Source organism: Rhinoderma darwinii, chromosome 7 (assembly GCF_050947455.1).
Source record: "Rhinoderma darwinii isolate aRhiDar2 chromosome 7, aRhiDar2.hap1, whole genome shotgun sequence".
NCBI classification, from domain to species: domain Eukaryota; kingdom Metazoa; phylum Chordata; class Amphibia; order Anura; family Rhinodermatidae; genus Rhinoderma; species Rhinoderma darwinii.
In genome coordinates this window covers 19230539-19246864 of record NC_134693.1, presented here as the reverse complement: position 1 = coordinate 19246864, position 16326 = coordinate 19230539, and the positions used below count along the sequence as shown (strand labels likewise).

Sequence of the window (16326 nt, the reverse complement as noted above, 5' to 3'; positions counted from 1 at the left end):
CTGAAAGCGGACCGTCGGCCATGAGAAGTTTGCGGGGGGGGGGGGCAGTAAGAATTTTTGCATCGGGGCCCATGAGCCTCTAGCTACGCCCCTGACACAGATAAACCATTCAGAAGTCCTGAAAACGACATGACCACCTTGTAGGAACTATAATATAATCTATCTATCTATCTATCTATCTCATATCTATCTATCTCATATCTATCTATCTATCTATCTATCTATCTATCTATCTATCTATCTATCTATCTATCTATCTATCTATCTATCTATCTATCTATCTATCTATCTATCTATCTATCTATCTCATATCTATCTATCTCATATCTATCTATCTATCTATCTATCTATCTATCTATCTATCTATCTATCTATCTATCTATCTATCTATCTATCTATCTATCTATCTATCTATCTATCTATCTATCTATCTATCTATCTATCTATCTATCTATCTGAATTTTGATAGTTTTGGTAAAGTGCTGCTGATTCTTTCCAACCACCATTACATAGAGAAGTTATTCCAGTACAAATATTCCACAATTCCATGTTGACTTTATTCCTGGTTTGGTTCCAGAAAAGATCATTCAGAGAAAGAGCATGTATAGATTTATCAGGCCTTTTACATTACATTATACCCTTGTTTCTATGTATTTTTTTACACTTCACTCTTAATATGTTTTGCTTTCGGGTGGAATCCGTCCAAACAGCCTGCAGCAATAGAAAAACTAGTCAATGACTTGCTATTTACATACACATCTGGTGGGTAGAGAAATGCTCACATGTTATATTGTATATACCTGCAGAGTCATTGATTGCGTTATGACCTCTCCAAGCCGGTACCTCTGGAGCAGGAACATCTGGCTTTCATATAAGACCCTGCACAAATAATGTTTAAAAAGCTGCCTATGGTAAAATATATTCTTTTAAACAGACATAAAAAAACATTTCCACTGTGATTTTGCGGTTTATCTACTTCAGAATGAAAGTGGTTTAAAAAAATAATAATAAATCCAACGGAGAGATTCATGTTTAAAATGGGCGTCCTGGAGAATCTGTAAATATTAAATGACCCGAGGCAATGATACGAATGGTTAGAATATGCGGGAATCTTGCCAAACGCAATCTGACACTTAATTTAAAGAATAGAGGCTACTGGAAAAAGCCCAATGTTAGGGGAGCGGAGGAGAACAGAAGTGATATAATTTATCATACTGCTATCATTAATTTGGAAAACAGGAGACAAATACCAGGTGGGACTTGATGGACACATTGGGGTTTGCCTATAATAAAGTAAACCACAGCAGCAGTCCCACACGGCAGAGTTTGAGGGGTAGCAGATTAGATGGGCGTAATTGCAAAAACATAAATTTTTTCGATTTGTACCCAAAACCCAATGGACCTCATTGGACCTCATCCAGCGCAGATGAAAGTGGAGGAGTTACTCAGAGAAAAGTATTAGATCACTGTTTACATCTCCCTAGAAATCTGGAAATTGATTTGTTCCAGCGAACACGACCATAGTTTAGATCCGTAATTACGGATTAAACTGCGGACCCATTCATTTCTACAGGCCACGGACACCTTTCTGTAGATTTACCAATGTGCGTCCGGGCCATAGAAATGATCCGCAAAATAGAGAACATGTCCTATTCTTGTCCACAATTGCAACACGGACTCACCCATAGAAGTCTATGTTCGCTTTGACAATTGCGAATGCCTACGGATGTGCATCCGCATTTGCGGACCCGTATTTGCGGACAGTAAAAACCATTACGGTCGTGTGCATGAGTCCTAACTCTTCTGCTTCTTATGGGCTCAACTTGTCCTTCATCAGGCCCAACATAACTACCAGTGTATCTACCACAGTCTCGAATGTAATGTAGACTGTGGAAGACATAGAAGGAGATTTATTAATGCAATACACTAGTTTCCCTATGGAATTGTGGAAGAACAAGGTTATGGAGGACAACCACCCCCAATCTCATCCGTGTCAGTAAAAGGGTACTTGGCCTTCCAGTCTCAAGAAGAGCTACTGATTTTTGAAAGTTTTCCATACTTTTCTGATCAGAAAATACATCCCAGTAGTTGCAGTCACCTCAGTCTTATTGGATCTCCCCGGTGTAATTTCAAATTTGGGCCATACATGGGACAAAAAAAATATTTTATTTTATTTTCAAAAGTTTTTTTTAGAAAAACATTTTTAATATGCCAGGTTTAGAGAGCGAGGGAAGTACGGGTTGAGGGCTGCCAAGCCTTCTTGCCCTTTCTCTGATCTCAGCTTATTGCCAGTTTGGACCTGTCACCTCTCCTGTCATATCTGTTTTAGTAAATGCTTATATTCCCTAGAAAATAAAAATAACAATTATGAAGCATCTTTTCTCATAACTCTGTGTTGTGCCGTTACTCTATTATTCCTCCTGAATATTTATTAATATATTGACAGCTGGGTGTTACCATTCCCCTTGTCAAAGGGGCGTGTACCTACCTTGTCTGACTCTGTCAGCACTGATTGGTCATTGTCTGTCTTGGTAAGGACACACCCCCAACTGATGACACCCAGTTATCATTGTATTGATATATTTCTAGGAGGAACAACAGAGGAACGGCACAATGCAGAGCTCTAAGAATAGATGCTCCAGAATTGTTATTTCATGGAGAATACAAGTATTTACTAAAACACACGTCAGGAGAGATGAAAGGTCCTCTTTAAAGGGATTATACATTTTGGACAACCTCTCTTCTCTTCACAGGTCCCCCAATTAGGAGTTGACCACAGACATGAACGAGTCCTTCTCCCAGGATCACCTGTGATCAGCTTTTATCACAGGGCAAATCAGCCGGCCTCTCCTCATCTCCCCGGGTAGTAGAAATACTTTATTACAAGGTGCCCATTTAGGGTACGGCCACACGGAGCGGCCCTGACACGTTCGCAACTCGGCCAACAACCGAGCTGGCACCATGTAGGAGCGGCTGTCAAATACCTTATTAAGGGGTATTCCGGTGACACGCGCATGCGCACTGGCGCTCCATTCATTCTCTATGGGAGCGCCAGAGATAGCCGAGTGCAGTGTTCAGCTTTTTTCAATTGTTGTAATTTGCAAAATCGTGCGGCCGTAAAGGGTGTATTAATTCATGGCCGCACAATTTTGCAGATAAAGGGACGGTTTACCCGCGTTAACATGCGGCCACTAACAGGCTGTTTGACAGCCGCACCGAACATGATGCCGGCACGGTTGTTAGCCACGTTGCGACTGTGTCAGGGCCGCTCCATGTGGCCTTACCCTTAAATCAATGGGGCATATGTTTTTAACATGGATAACCGGAGTCCTGCAAAAGGAGAAATGTTCTTTGCAGTGACAAATATATAATTTCCATTGCTTTTCCCTTATTAACTGCATGAATTCATCAGGAGACATCAATACATTTAAACTAAAATACCTCTAGTACAGAGGTAAAAATAGCAAAGACGCAATAATAATAATAATAATAATAATAATAATAATAAAAGTAATAATAATAGTACAAATAATATTAATGATAATAATATTAGTAAAAATAATAATAATAATAATAGTTATAATAGTAATAGTAAGAATAAAGTTTATAGCATCCATGACTGTATGGTGCAAATTTTAGACTGGGTGCAGTTGTAGCAAACACTCTGCTGTGAAAAGTATTAATTTAGGCAAGTTTTAAATCTTTGAATATTAACAAAATTGATTCCATGCACTAATCGCAAACAGAGATCTTTAAATTGGTGAGGTATCAAAATATTATGTGGATTAGAAACCTGCATTATAAAACGATTGTTTCAACTAAACCGTCACAACAGAATACATCAAATTTACTGTTCAAAAAAAATAGTCATTTACCTAAACCAACGTTTTGCATTCAAAGAGCAAAATTTCCATTGAACCTCATTAACCAATCTCTTATTATCTTGGTTTCTGCCGTCCATTCGCATTCGTAAAGAACAATTTTTTCTCCACATTACTCCCATATACATAAATCACATCCCACACTTATGTACAGAGGGCAAACTGGAATCTAACTGTTTTTATTGGCAATTTACATAAGGCAAGCCATTGAGCGCCATACTAATGTTCTATAGCCATTACACAAACATATTTTACAGTGCCAATCACCCAATGTAAATAAATATGTGCAAGGGCCGCATATTTATTTGATCCTATACTACACATGTGAGGCATTAGGAAAGCGTGCCTGGAATAAAAAATAACCTCTTCTAGTGACAAGAAGCCTCGAGGAAATGAATAAAATACAATCACGACGTCACCCGTGCGCTCAGTATACACCAGAAGGAATCCCGGGAGACGCATTCTGAGTACAATTGCTGATATTTGAGAAGTTAAGATGTTATAAAGGGCACCGTGTAGTAGACTGAGGCTACCAGCCTTCTCCAGTCTATAATAATTTCCTTACAAAGGGTTAAAGGGGTTATCCCACTAAAACAACTTATCACCTATCCACAAGAAAGATGATTAGTGGTTGATCGCTGGTGGTCCCATAGCTGGCACCCCCACTGATCCAGAGTCTCCTGTATGTACGGAGTGGCAGATCACGCAAATGCGCTGCCACACCATTACTTTTCTATGGGACTACCGGATATATACGAGCGCCGTACTTGACTATCTCCGGCAGTTCCATAGAGAATGAATGGAATGGCAGTGAACATGTATGACCTGCCGCTTCGTTCATAAAGGGGACTCCGGACCCCGTTCTCTGGATCGGTAGAACCCCCAGTCATCAAACATTTATCATTTCTCCTGTGAATAGGTGATGAGTTATTTTGGTGAGATCACCCCTTTAAAGGGTTGTCTTATCTTGACCACCCATTTCCATATGCCCTATAAGGGTATTTAGACATCATAGAGGGGCCCCCGCTTTAAACCCCCGTCTATCAGCCACAGCAGAGAGCCACTAACAAGCAGTTTTGGCAAAACCAGTCCATTTGATTGGCCAGATGTAATACACCATTTCCCCTGTAGTGGCTAATGTAAGGAAAATGACCAGCCAACAGCAACTTCATCTGGCAAAATCAACTGTTTGCACCAGTTTTTTTAGTTAGACCTGTGGCGGGTTGTTTGTAATTAGATAAAACCCACTCTTGATTAACATTAATTTATATAGTCAGCAAATGCAAAATCTAGCATCTTCGTAATATGTTTCCACTACCCCTGGCTTCTAACTGGAAACCAACAACAAGCTGCTGTTGACAGATCTTTTGTTCATGTCATGTGTCTCTTCAATGCATAATGGTGTTCTGCTGTGAATGAACTTTAGGTCTGACTGGTTCATTACCACTGTAATATCCCCTGCTGTCTGGCTTATTAACACATAAATGTCCAATGCAGGTATAACACATAATATTATTTTAACCGTTTATTTGTTATTTGTAGGACAACGTTCTTACTTCATAACAAATATACTGACTTGAGTTATATCGACAATATTAAAGGGGTTTCTGCAAATTTTTAATACACTTTATGTATGAGTTTCTTTACATTTTCAAGATCTCTGCTTACTGTCAGTGAATGGGAAGATTTATGTTTACACCCAGGCTAAAAACCTGTGGAGATGTAATAACTGAAAGTTTGCTACAATTTTATCCAGTCAAGACAAACCTTTGGGAGCTAAATAAATCAGCAGCACAAATCTGTCGTCTGTCCTGATAGTATTATCTCCAGATGCGAAACTTCAGGAAACAGAGCCCAGGAGTGGCTTCTACCTCTGCACCCCCTATAGCTACTCTCCTGGTTTGCTACAATGTGTAAGTTAAAGTAAAATGTAGCATGGAGCGCAGCCTGTTTATTTCACAAGATTGTGTAGATTGGATACAATTGTACTCTCAGTATAAGGCCTCATTTACACGAGCGTGTGCGTTTTGCGCGCGCAAAAAACGCTGCGTTTTGCGCGCGCAAAAGGCACTTGGCAGCTCCGTGTGTCATCCGTGTATGATGCGCGGCTGCGTGATTTTCGCGCAGCCGCCATCATAGAGATGAGGCTAGTCGACGCCCGTCACTGTCCAAGGTGCTGAAAGAGCTAACTGATCGGCAGTAACTCTTTCAGCACCCTCGACAGTGAATGCCGATCACAATATACACCAACCTGTGAATAAAAAAAGATGTTCAAACTTACCATGAACTGCCTGCTTCCTCCAGTCCGGTCTCCCGGCCGTTGCCTTGGTGACGCGTCCCTCTCTCGTCATCCGGCCCCACCTCCCAGGATGACGCCGCAGTCCATGAGACCGCTGCAGCCTGTGATTGGCTGCAGCCTGTGCTTGGCCTGTGATTGGCTGCAGCTGTCACTTGGACTTAACTGTCATCCCGGGAGGTCGGACCGGAGTTATCGGTAAGTCAGAACGTCTTTTTTTTTTTACAGGTTCATGGATTTTCGGAGCGGAAGTCACTGTCCATGGTGCTGAACCAGTTTAACGCTTTCAGCACCGTGGACAGAGACTGTCTCCTGACGTCGCGTACCCGAACATTTTTTACCGGTTTCGGTCAAAACGAGTTTTGCCGAACCCGGTGAAGTTCGGTGCGCTCATCTCTAATTTGACACTCCGTTTGGATGTTTGTAACCAGAAAAGCACGTGGTGCTTTTCTGTTTACATTCAGGAGTTTGACAGCTCTTGCGTGATTTTCGCGCATACAACGCAGGACCGTCAGTGTGGCATGCGTTGTTTTCACGCACCCATTGAAGTCAATGGGTGCGTGTTGCGTGAAAAACGCAAGAATATAGAACATGTCGTGAGTTTTACGCAACGCACTCACGCTGCGCAAAATTCACGCATCGTCTAAACAGCCCCATAGACTATTATAGGTGCGTACGACACGCGTGAAAAGCACGCGCGTCGCACGCGCGTATAATACGCTCGTGTAAATGAGGCCTTAGGTCAATACAGCTTTTTGGCCTCTGGATATAAATAAGAATAATTTCATTCACTCAAAGCAAGCAGACATCTTGAAATGGTGATTACCTGAAATGCAAGGTATATATAAAACACATCATATACAATTCTTAAAAAGGTTGTCCTATTTGGACAATCCATTCTCTAAATGAGTACCTACTGGCGATCAGCTGGGACAACCCCTTTAATTTTTATATACATAAAATCCTATTAGATTCCATTTATCATGAAACACAGAAAAAGAGACATAAAATAGATTTTTTTTAAAAAGGATTGCACTGTATAAATGTGGCATATGAAAGTATTGACACCCTCCTCAATTGCACTTCTGTTTTCCATTTAGCTTTCAATTCTCTCTTCAGTTTCCCTCTCAGGTTGGACTTGTGCACGTTTTAGGACAAATCAAAACTGAAGAGGAGGTATCCTGGATGTATAATAATAGCTGTTAATTAAAATATCAATTACATTTTATGCAAAATAACCATCTGCCCATCTAATGAATCTGTGGAGCTGTTTAAACAACTTACTCTCAACATATACACTTCTAATATAGATACCAGAAAACCCTCATTACCTCCCATGTAGCAAGGAAGTTTGTTATATGTCAGCAAACAATGGTTCAACTATTTGCTGTAACCCATAGCAACCCCAGATGGTTCCATTAGCTATGGTATAAGTTCTGAGTGGCAATTTAGCATTAGAGGTGGGAAAAGGAATCACTGGGAAGATTTGCCAGATTTTTCACTATGCTCTCCCAGAAGCAGAGTGTTGAACTTGTCTCTTTTGTGTTCTATATTACTTCTATACAACATTTATTTTATTTTTTTTAGCATTTTTCCTTCTCAACAGCCTCTTTTTGTAATTCTCAGTTTTCACTGAACTAGTGGGTGAAGCCTAACTGCTATCAAGTCTTTTAGACACAGCACACATGGAAGAGGACATCCTGCTCTCCGATCTCTATCACATATAGAACCTGCTGCAGCAGGAAGGGGATTATACAGCAGTAATGAGCAGTGTAGCTGTGAATCCAGCACATGGGTGACATATAACACTTACTAGAAACTGCTGCAGAGTCTCTGTCTGTCTCTCTGCCTCTCTTTTACTTTGTTCTCGCTCCCTCCTCCTTCCTCCCCTCTCCATAGACTTCTATGGTAGCATGTAACCTGAGCTGAAAGTCCGTCTTGTCGAAAAGTTAAAAGGAGAGGGGGGATGGGCCTTATAAGGGGAGAAAGAGGCATTTTTCTCTAATAAGATATATTACAAAGTTTCTTATATTCGCTTGTACAGCAAAAGCTAACACAATAATAGGGGTACTAGGTGTAGCGTCCATGGCCACGGGCCGTCGGGTTTACTCACCTCCCGACGCCCGCAGCCATGGATCCGTGAGCGCTGGTCCCCATCTCTTTCCTAGGAGACGCCAGTGCTCACTTCCGCTCCGGTCTGCTGTGTCCCGTAGGGTGCACGCGCACGCTCGTGCCTGGCCTTAATGGGCCAGCGCGCGCACAAAGGAAATTGTCGTCATCATCAACTGCCACGATTTTCTGTGTCATCTGCCACGTCCTGAGGAATCTGTCACGTTCTGTGTCATTGGCCACGTCCAGAGGAATCCGCCACATCCTGTGTCATCTGCCACGTCCGGAGGAATCCGCCACATCTGGCGCAACCTGCGGTACCTGTGTCATCCGCCACGTTTGGCGTTATCTGCTGCACCCATCTCCATCAGTGCCAGAGCTGCGGCCACTGTCTGGACTATCCAGGTACCCTTGTGCGGGATATTGTATTTTTGGGGTTTCCTGTTGTTTGGCCAGCTGCCTCCCCGCTGCGGCGGTACGGCCTAGTGGGTCCACTACCCGCTACGTGACAGTACGCTCAGGCCATGGACCCCACTGGTCAGCCTGAGACTTTGACGACACAAGCCATGCTGGCTGAGATGGAGGATCTCCAGTCACAACAAGACCAACTCCTCCTGTTGGTGAACGCCATTGCCCATCGGCTGCTTGCTCCAACCACAGTCATCACCGCACCCATTCCTGCTGTTCCTCCTGCTACACTTCCTGTCTGTACCGGTGCCATTCCCCTGTGTTTCTTGCCGCTACCTCCATGCTATGACGGAGATCCGAGGTCCTGCAGGGGATTTTTGAATCAGTGCCTGATCCACTTCAGACTACATGCCAGGTCCTTCTCTTCGGATGACGTCAGGATCACCTTCATCATCTCTCTCCTTACTGCAAAGCCCTGAAATGGGCTAATCCTCTGTGGGAACATCAGGGACCAGAGACCCGTGACTTGCAGTGCTTCTTACAGACCTTCCGCTCAATCTTTGAGTAACCTGGGAGAGTTTCTTCGGCTGCTGCATCCCTGCTGACCGTACACCAGCAAGACCTCTCCATGGGCGAGTATGCAATTCAGTTCTGTATCCTGGCTGCTGAATTGACCTGGAACAACGAGGCTTTGGTGGCCACATTCTGGCAGGGACTGTCTTCAGGGATCAAGGACGAGCTGGCTGCTCGCGATCTGCCATCTACCCTGGACGATCTTATCCTACTCGCCTCCCGGGTTTAAATGAGGATCCGGGAGCGTTCCCAAGAGGTTCTCTCATAGAGAGAAGTTCCTAGGCTGTATTCTACTTTTCAGCAATCCTCCTCAGTCGTCCCACCAGAGGATCCTATGCAGAGTAAGGGTATGTGCACACACACTAATTACGTCCGTAATTGACGGACGTATTTCCGCCGCAAGTACCGGACCGAACACAGTGCAGGGAGCCGGGCTCCTAGCATCATAGTTATGTACGATGCTAGGAGTCCCTGCCTCTCTGCAGGACAACTGTCCCGTACTGTAATCATGTTTTCAGTACGGGACAGTAGTTCCATGGAGTAGCAGGGACTCCTAGCATCGTACATAAGTATGATGCTAGGAGCCCGGCTCCCTGCACTGTGTTCGGTCCGGTACTTGCGGCGGAAATACGTCCGTCAATTACGGACGTAATTAGTGTGTGTGCACATACCCTAATCATGTCAAATTGTATACCCAGGAGAAACAACGCAGACGCACTTCTGGACTTTGTCTGTATTGCGGCCTCGGAGGCCATATTGTGCGCCTGTGTCTCCAGAGGCCAGAGAGACACCATTGCCTAGGACTGATTGGAGAGAAAACTCTAGATGGAACAGTACCTAATAAAGCATTCTGTTCCAAGCTGACTATTCCTGTGACCCTAGTATCCGGTGGGAGGACGCATCGGGTTTCTGCCTATCTTGAATCTGGTTCTGCTGCAAATTTCATCCAGAAAGAGCATGTGGATCATCTTCAGTTGCCCACAGAGACGTCTTTGGCTGTTGCCTCAGTTAATGGACTGCCTCTGCCTGATCCCATCATTTCTAAAACCAAGCCATTGAAGCTCCAGGTTGGAATCCTTCATTTTGAACTAATGTCTTTCCTTGTTTTGCCCAAGGCCATCAATCCTGTTCTACTGGGCCAGCCTTGGCTTCGACTACATGCCCCAGTCCTGGACTGGAATTCTGGAGAGGTTCTCCAATGGGGCTCCAAGTGCCATGGTCATTGTCTGTTGCAGATCCATCCTGTCAAGCCTCCTCTGCCTAAGTCATTGGCGGGTCTGCCTCCCCAGTTTGCTCAGTATGCAGATGTTTTTAGCAAAAGGGAGGCTGAGACGCTGCCTCCACATCGGACTTATGACTGCCCCATTGAACTGGTTCCTAATGCCTCTCTCCCCCGTGGTCGAGTATATATTCTTCTTCGTTAAAAAGAAAGACGGATCCCTTCGACCCTGCATTGACTACCATGGTCTCAACCAGATCACGGTCAAGAACAAATACCCGTTGCCACTTATATCTGAGTTATTTGATCGCATACGAGGAGCCATAATTTTTTTCTAAGCTAGACCTGCGGGGGGCTTATAACCTAGTCCGGATTTGCCGGGGTGATGAATGGAAGACGGCATTTAACACCCGGGATGGGCACTATGAATAACTAGTGATGCCCTTCGGACTGTGTAACGCTCCCGCAGTGTTTCAGGAGTTCGTTAATGATATCTTCCGAGATCTCCTCTATGTCTGTGTTGTTGTTCATCTCGATGATATTTTGATTTTCTCCCCAGATCCGATGACTCATCGGAGGCATGTCCGTCAGGTTCTACTACGATTAAGGGAGAATAATTTATACGCCAAGCTGGAGAAGTGCGTCTTTGAGAAGAGTTCTCTGCCCTTCCTGGGCTACATCATCTCGGATCAAGGCCTCAAGATGGATCCTGAGAAAGTTAAAGCTGTCCTGGAGTGGCCACGTCCTCAAGGCTTAAGGGCCATACAGCGGTTCCTGGGATTCGCCAATTTCTACCGGCAGTTTATTCCTAATTTCTCTTCTCTGGCGGGTGCCGTCTCTACCCTTACCAAGAAGGGTGTGAACGCCAAGGTGTGGACTCCAGAGGCAGAGTCCGCATTTATTAGCCTCAAGAAAGCCTTCACTTCAGCTTCGATCCCCCGTCATCCTGACGTATCTCGGCAGTTCTCACTGGTAGTGGATGCTTCCTCTGCTGGTGCAGGTGCACTTCTGTTGAAGAGGAGCTCCAAAGGAAAGGCAGTAGTATGTGGCTACTACTCAAGACTTTTTTCTTCTGCTGAGCGCAATTACTCTATTGGAGATCGGGAGCTGCTGGCCATCAAATTGGCTCTGGAGGAGTGGAGACATCTTCTAGAGGGCGCTGCTCACCCCATCCTGATCTTCACCGACCACAAAAACCTTACCTACCTTCAGTCTGCTCAACAACTGAATCCCCGTCAAGCCAGGTGGTCGCTATACTTCACCCGTTTCAAGTTTGTGCTCCACTACCGTCCCGCGGACAAGAATGTGAGGGCCGATGCCCTGTCCAGATCGTTTGAGATGGAAGACACGGTGGAGTCCCTTCAAACTATCATAGACCCGTCCAGCATTGTCACTGCTAATCCTCTGCAGGTTAGAGACATCCCTCCGGGGAGGACTTTTGTTCTGTTGGCAGACAGGAGAAGAATTCTCTGCTGGGGACACAGTTCTAAACTGGCTGGGCACGCTGGTGTCCGTAAAACCCGAGACCTGATTGCTCGTCACTTCTGGTGGCCTACGCTACCTAAAGATGTTCTGGACTTTGTCTCTTCTTGCACGGTGTGTGCTTCTAACAAGGTTGCTCACTCCAAGCCTGCCGGCCTGCTTCAACCTCTGCCTGTACCCAATGCCCCCTGGCAGCACATTGCGATGGCCTTTTCACAGACCTTCCCTCCTCAGCAGGATGCAACACTGGACCAGTTCTCTAAGATGGCACATTTTATCCCACTGACCGGCCTACCTTCTGCTCCTAGACTGGCGAGTCTCTTCATTCTACACATCTTTCACTTGCATGGCTTGCCTCTACACATTGTGTCCGACCGGGGGATTCAATTTACTTCAAAATTCTGGAGAGCCCTCTGTAAACTCCTGGATGTAAGATTGGACTTTTCCTCAGCTTATCACCCCCAGTCCAATGGGCAAGTTGAGAGGATCAACCAGATCATGGAGAATTATCTCCGCCACTTCATCTCTTTACAGCACGATAACTGGGTACAGCTTCTTCCATGGGCTGAGTTCACATACAACAACCATACAAGTGAATCCACCACTTCCACTACATTTCACATTGTGTACAGTCAACATCCTAGAGTCCCTCTCCCTGTATCGACCACATCTCAAGTACCCGCTGCTGACTCTGCATATGGGGACTTTTTGCAAATCTGGCAACAGACCCGGTCCTCTATTTAATGGCAGTCGATCGCATGAAGTGAAAAGCAGATACTAGGAGAAGAGAGCCGCCTCAGTATCTTCCGGGGACTAAAGTCTGGCTGTCCTCTCGGAACATTCGTTTGAAGGTACCCTCACACAAGTTTGCTCCCAGGTTCCTCGGTCCTTTCGAGATTCTACAACAGATAAACCCTGTCTCCTATAAGCTGCGGCTGCCTCCTACCCTCAGAATCCCCAACTCCTTCCATGTGTCTCTCCTGAAGCCAGTGGTCCTGAACCACTACAGCAAGACTTCTAGTTCCACAGTTGCTCCCAGCGGTTCTTCTGATATATTCGAGGTGAGGGAGATCCTGGACTGCAAGAGGGTAGGAGGAAGGACTTTCTATTTGGTGGACTGGAGAGGGTTTGGTCCTGAGGAGAGGTCCTGGGAGCCAGAAGAGAACCTCAATGCCCCTGCGCTTATTAAGAAATTCCTCTCTCGCTCTGGCCCCAAGAAGAGTGGGCGTACGAGGGGGGATACTGTAGCGTCCATGGCTGCGGGCCGTCGGGTTTAAGCCCGCAGCCATGGATCCGTGAGCGCTGGTCCCCATCTCCTTCTTAGGAGATGCCAGCGCTCACTTCCGCTCCCATCTGCTGTGTCCCATAGGGTGCGCGCACGCTCGTGCCCGGCTTTAAAGGGCCAGTGCGCTCACAAAGGAAATCGTCATCATCATCAACTGCCATGATTTCCTGGTCTATAAGAAGGCCCCAGGCCTTCTGATCCTTGCCTGAGCATTGTTAGTTTTCCCAATCTGTCTCGCAAATGGTCCCTTAGTGTTTCCCATTCCAGTTGTTACCCGTGCCTTGTTACCTGTTCCTGTTTCCCGTGCTGTACCTCTAGTATCGAGTCGTGCCATGTCCTGTGTCATCTGCCACATCCGGAAGAATCTGCCATGTCCTGTGTCATCGGCCACGTCTAGAGGAATCCACCACGTCCTGTGTCATCTGCCACGTCCAGAGGAATCCGCCACATCCTGTGTCATCTGCCACGTCTGGAGGAATCCGCCACGTCTGGCGCAACCTGCGGCACCTGTGTTATCCGCCACGTTTGGCGTTATCTGCTGCACCCATCTCCATCAGTGCCAGAGCTGCGGCCACTGTCTGGACTATCCAGGTACCCTTGTGTGGGACATTGTATTTCTGGGGTTTCCTGTTGTTTGGCTAGCTGCCTCCCCGCTGCGGCGGTACGGCCTAGTGGGTCCACTACCCGCTACGTGACACTAGGTGTTTTGGATGGAGCTTTAATTAAAAATGTCTGTCATTTGTGACTGTCTTTGGTGATTCCATGAAATATAATAAAGATAAGAAGAGAGTTGTCACCCATGATTGCACGGAGCGTCATATCAAACTCTAAGTACCTCCCTGTTAGTTAAGCCCAGCCCTCAAAAAGATACTGATGCTTTTTGAGTGGAGGTTGGCAACAGCTCATTACTTATTTATTTATTTTACACTGTCAATCAAACCAGAAGATGCCACCAGCATCCTATGACTGGCACCAACTCTCTAGTGGCATGTTGACGTCCAGTAGGTTCAATTGTGTTACCACCAGCTGTGACTTGATTTTTGGTTTTGTTATAGAAAATAACTAAAAACAATAATAGCAAGGAAGAACTGTCAGGCATCTAAACTACTGGGCATCCTAAATATCCCATACAATTTAAGGCGTTTGGGATTCTCTCTTCTCCATTATCGGAGCAGAACAACTAAAATACCGGTAGCTCAGGATTCCTTGCATGATGGTAACCATTAGCACCCGAGGGACTCCATTGACTTTTATGGGTTCCGTCAGGTCTCCGACATGGTTTCCATCATTTTTGCTGGACTGCTGCACTATTTTGTCCGGCAAAATCAAAGGAATCTGTGATGGAGGCCCCTAATGGAGCCTCCAATGCAGATGTGAACATTCCCTAACAGGAGAACTATAGGTCGCTGGGGTCAGGCCACCTAACCCCCACCCTTGCCAATCCTAGGTTGGGCTTTCTTGGATGATGGTTCCTATCTTTCTCAGACCCCCTACCTTTCTATTTGGTCCCCCCACTATAACCGCAATTAACCCCTTCTGCCCTGGCCCCTTCAGTCATGCAGCACCGCATTAAATCGGTGCCAATAATGCAACCAGTCAGATTTGAAAGTGATGGTTAGTTAGTATACAATCTCCCATTATTGTACCGGGCACTTTATGTCTAGAGATTTCCTCACCAAGTCAGTTGATGGAATGAAATATTTAGTGTGAACACTTATTTTCCCTCCATGTAATATCATTAATAGTCTATTCACACAACCTCATTTGCAATAAAAGTTTGTTAAGGATCAAAGCTTAACTCCTGCACTCAGAACATCTGATCTTTTACTTTTACTACTTGAAAGTTGCTCCTGATTAGGATTATACGGAACTTTTCATATAACTGGCAGTATATAAAATATTCACTCTCTGCATTTTACCCGGCTCATAATATCATATTTCTAATCCTCAATACAGAAACAACAAGCTTGTCTTTTTAAACAAAGCATCAGTCATCTCCGAGGCTCCTTAGAGAGAGTCCATGTTTTGTAATGAAGCCTTTGCTCAATCATGCATGATGTGGTTCTGCTCGGCTTTGCCAGGTTTTATATGGAGTTACCGGGCATTAAAGGGTTGTCTTTCTGTATTGAATAATCTATTTATTTCCATATGGCTCACTGGAGAAACCTGTGAAGAAGACGACTTGTGTTTATAAAGACTAGAGGTCGCCAAACACTGGGTCAAGGCAGTGAAAGAGTCCAATGTCTGGTACAGGATTCTTAAGAAATCCTGCCATACGCTTTCTTGCTAACATTTTGTCCTTCGAGGCGTCAGCGCATGGTCATGATGGTACAGAGTGTCACCCCCAAAAATATTATCATCTACAGCCTATGGACACTTGTGATGATCCTCCTACACACTTAGTAATTAGAAGGATTGGGTCTATACAATCTAGATGAACAGATTTGACCTTGGATGCTTGTGAATAGAGATGAGCGAACTTATCAAAAGTTCGGTTCGGCTAGTTCGCCGAATTTCACAAAAAAGTTCGGTTCGGACCGAACTAGTTCTGACCGAACCTGTCACTTACGTGCGCCGAGCATGCTACTGTCCAGGGTGCTGATAGAGTTAATGGGCTGCACTAACTCTTTCAGCAACCTTCACAGTACATGCTCGGCGCGCGGAAAATACCATTTAAATGTAATAAAAAAATAAAAATTATACGTTCGTACTTACTTTCCTCCTGTCCGGCCTCCAGCGATGACGTTTCATCCCTTTCGCCGCTGCAGCCAATCACAGGCTGTAGTGGCGGTCACGTACGTCAGGATGACGCTTCATCCCACGTGACCGCCTCTGCAGCCAATCACAGGCTGCAGCGGCGACATGAATGAAACGTCATCGCTGGAGGCCGGACAGGAGGAAAGTAAGTATGAACGTATTATTATTATTTTTTGGCATGTATGTATGTTGGCATGTATGTATGTATGTATGTATGTATGTATGTATGTATGTATGTATGTATGTATGTATGTTGGCATGTATGTATGTTGTCATGTATGTATGTATGTATATCTGTGCATGTATGTTGGCATGT

The 16326-nt window shown here is 45.0% G+C and overlaps 1 long non-coding RNA gene across 1 annotated transcript; it reads right to left on the bottom strand.

Annotated features, from left to right (window-relative positions):
- Positions 1–551: 551 nt before the first annotated feature.
- On the bottom strand, positions 552–6326 carry LOC142657067 (uncharacterized). Its single transcript, XR_012849801.1, has 3 exons — positions 6163–6326; positions 801–879; positions 552–711 (listed from the first exon to the last, which is right to left on the bottom strand). It is a non-coding gene; the product is annotated as an uncharacterized LOC142657067 (long non-coding RNA).
- Positions 6327–16326: the final 10000 nt, after the last annotated feature.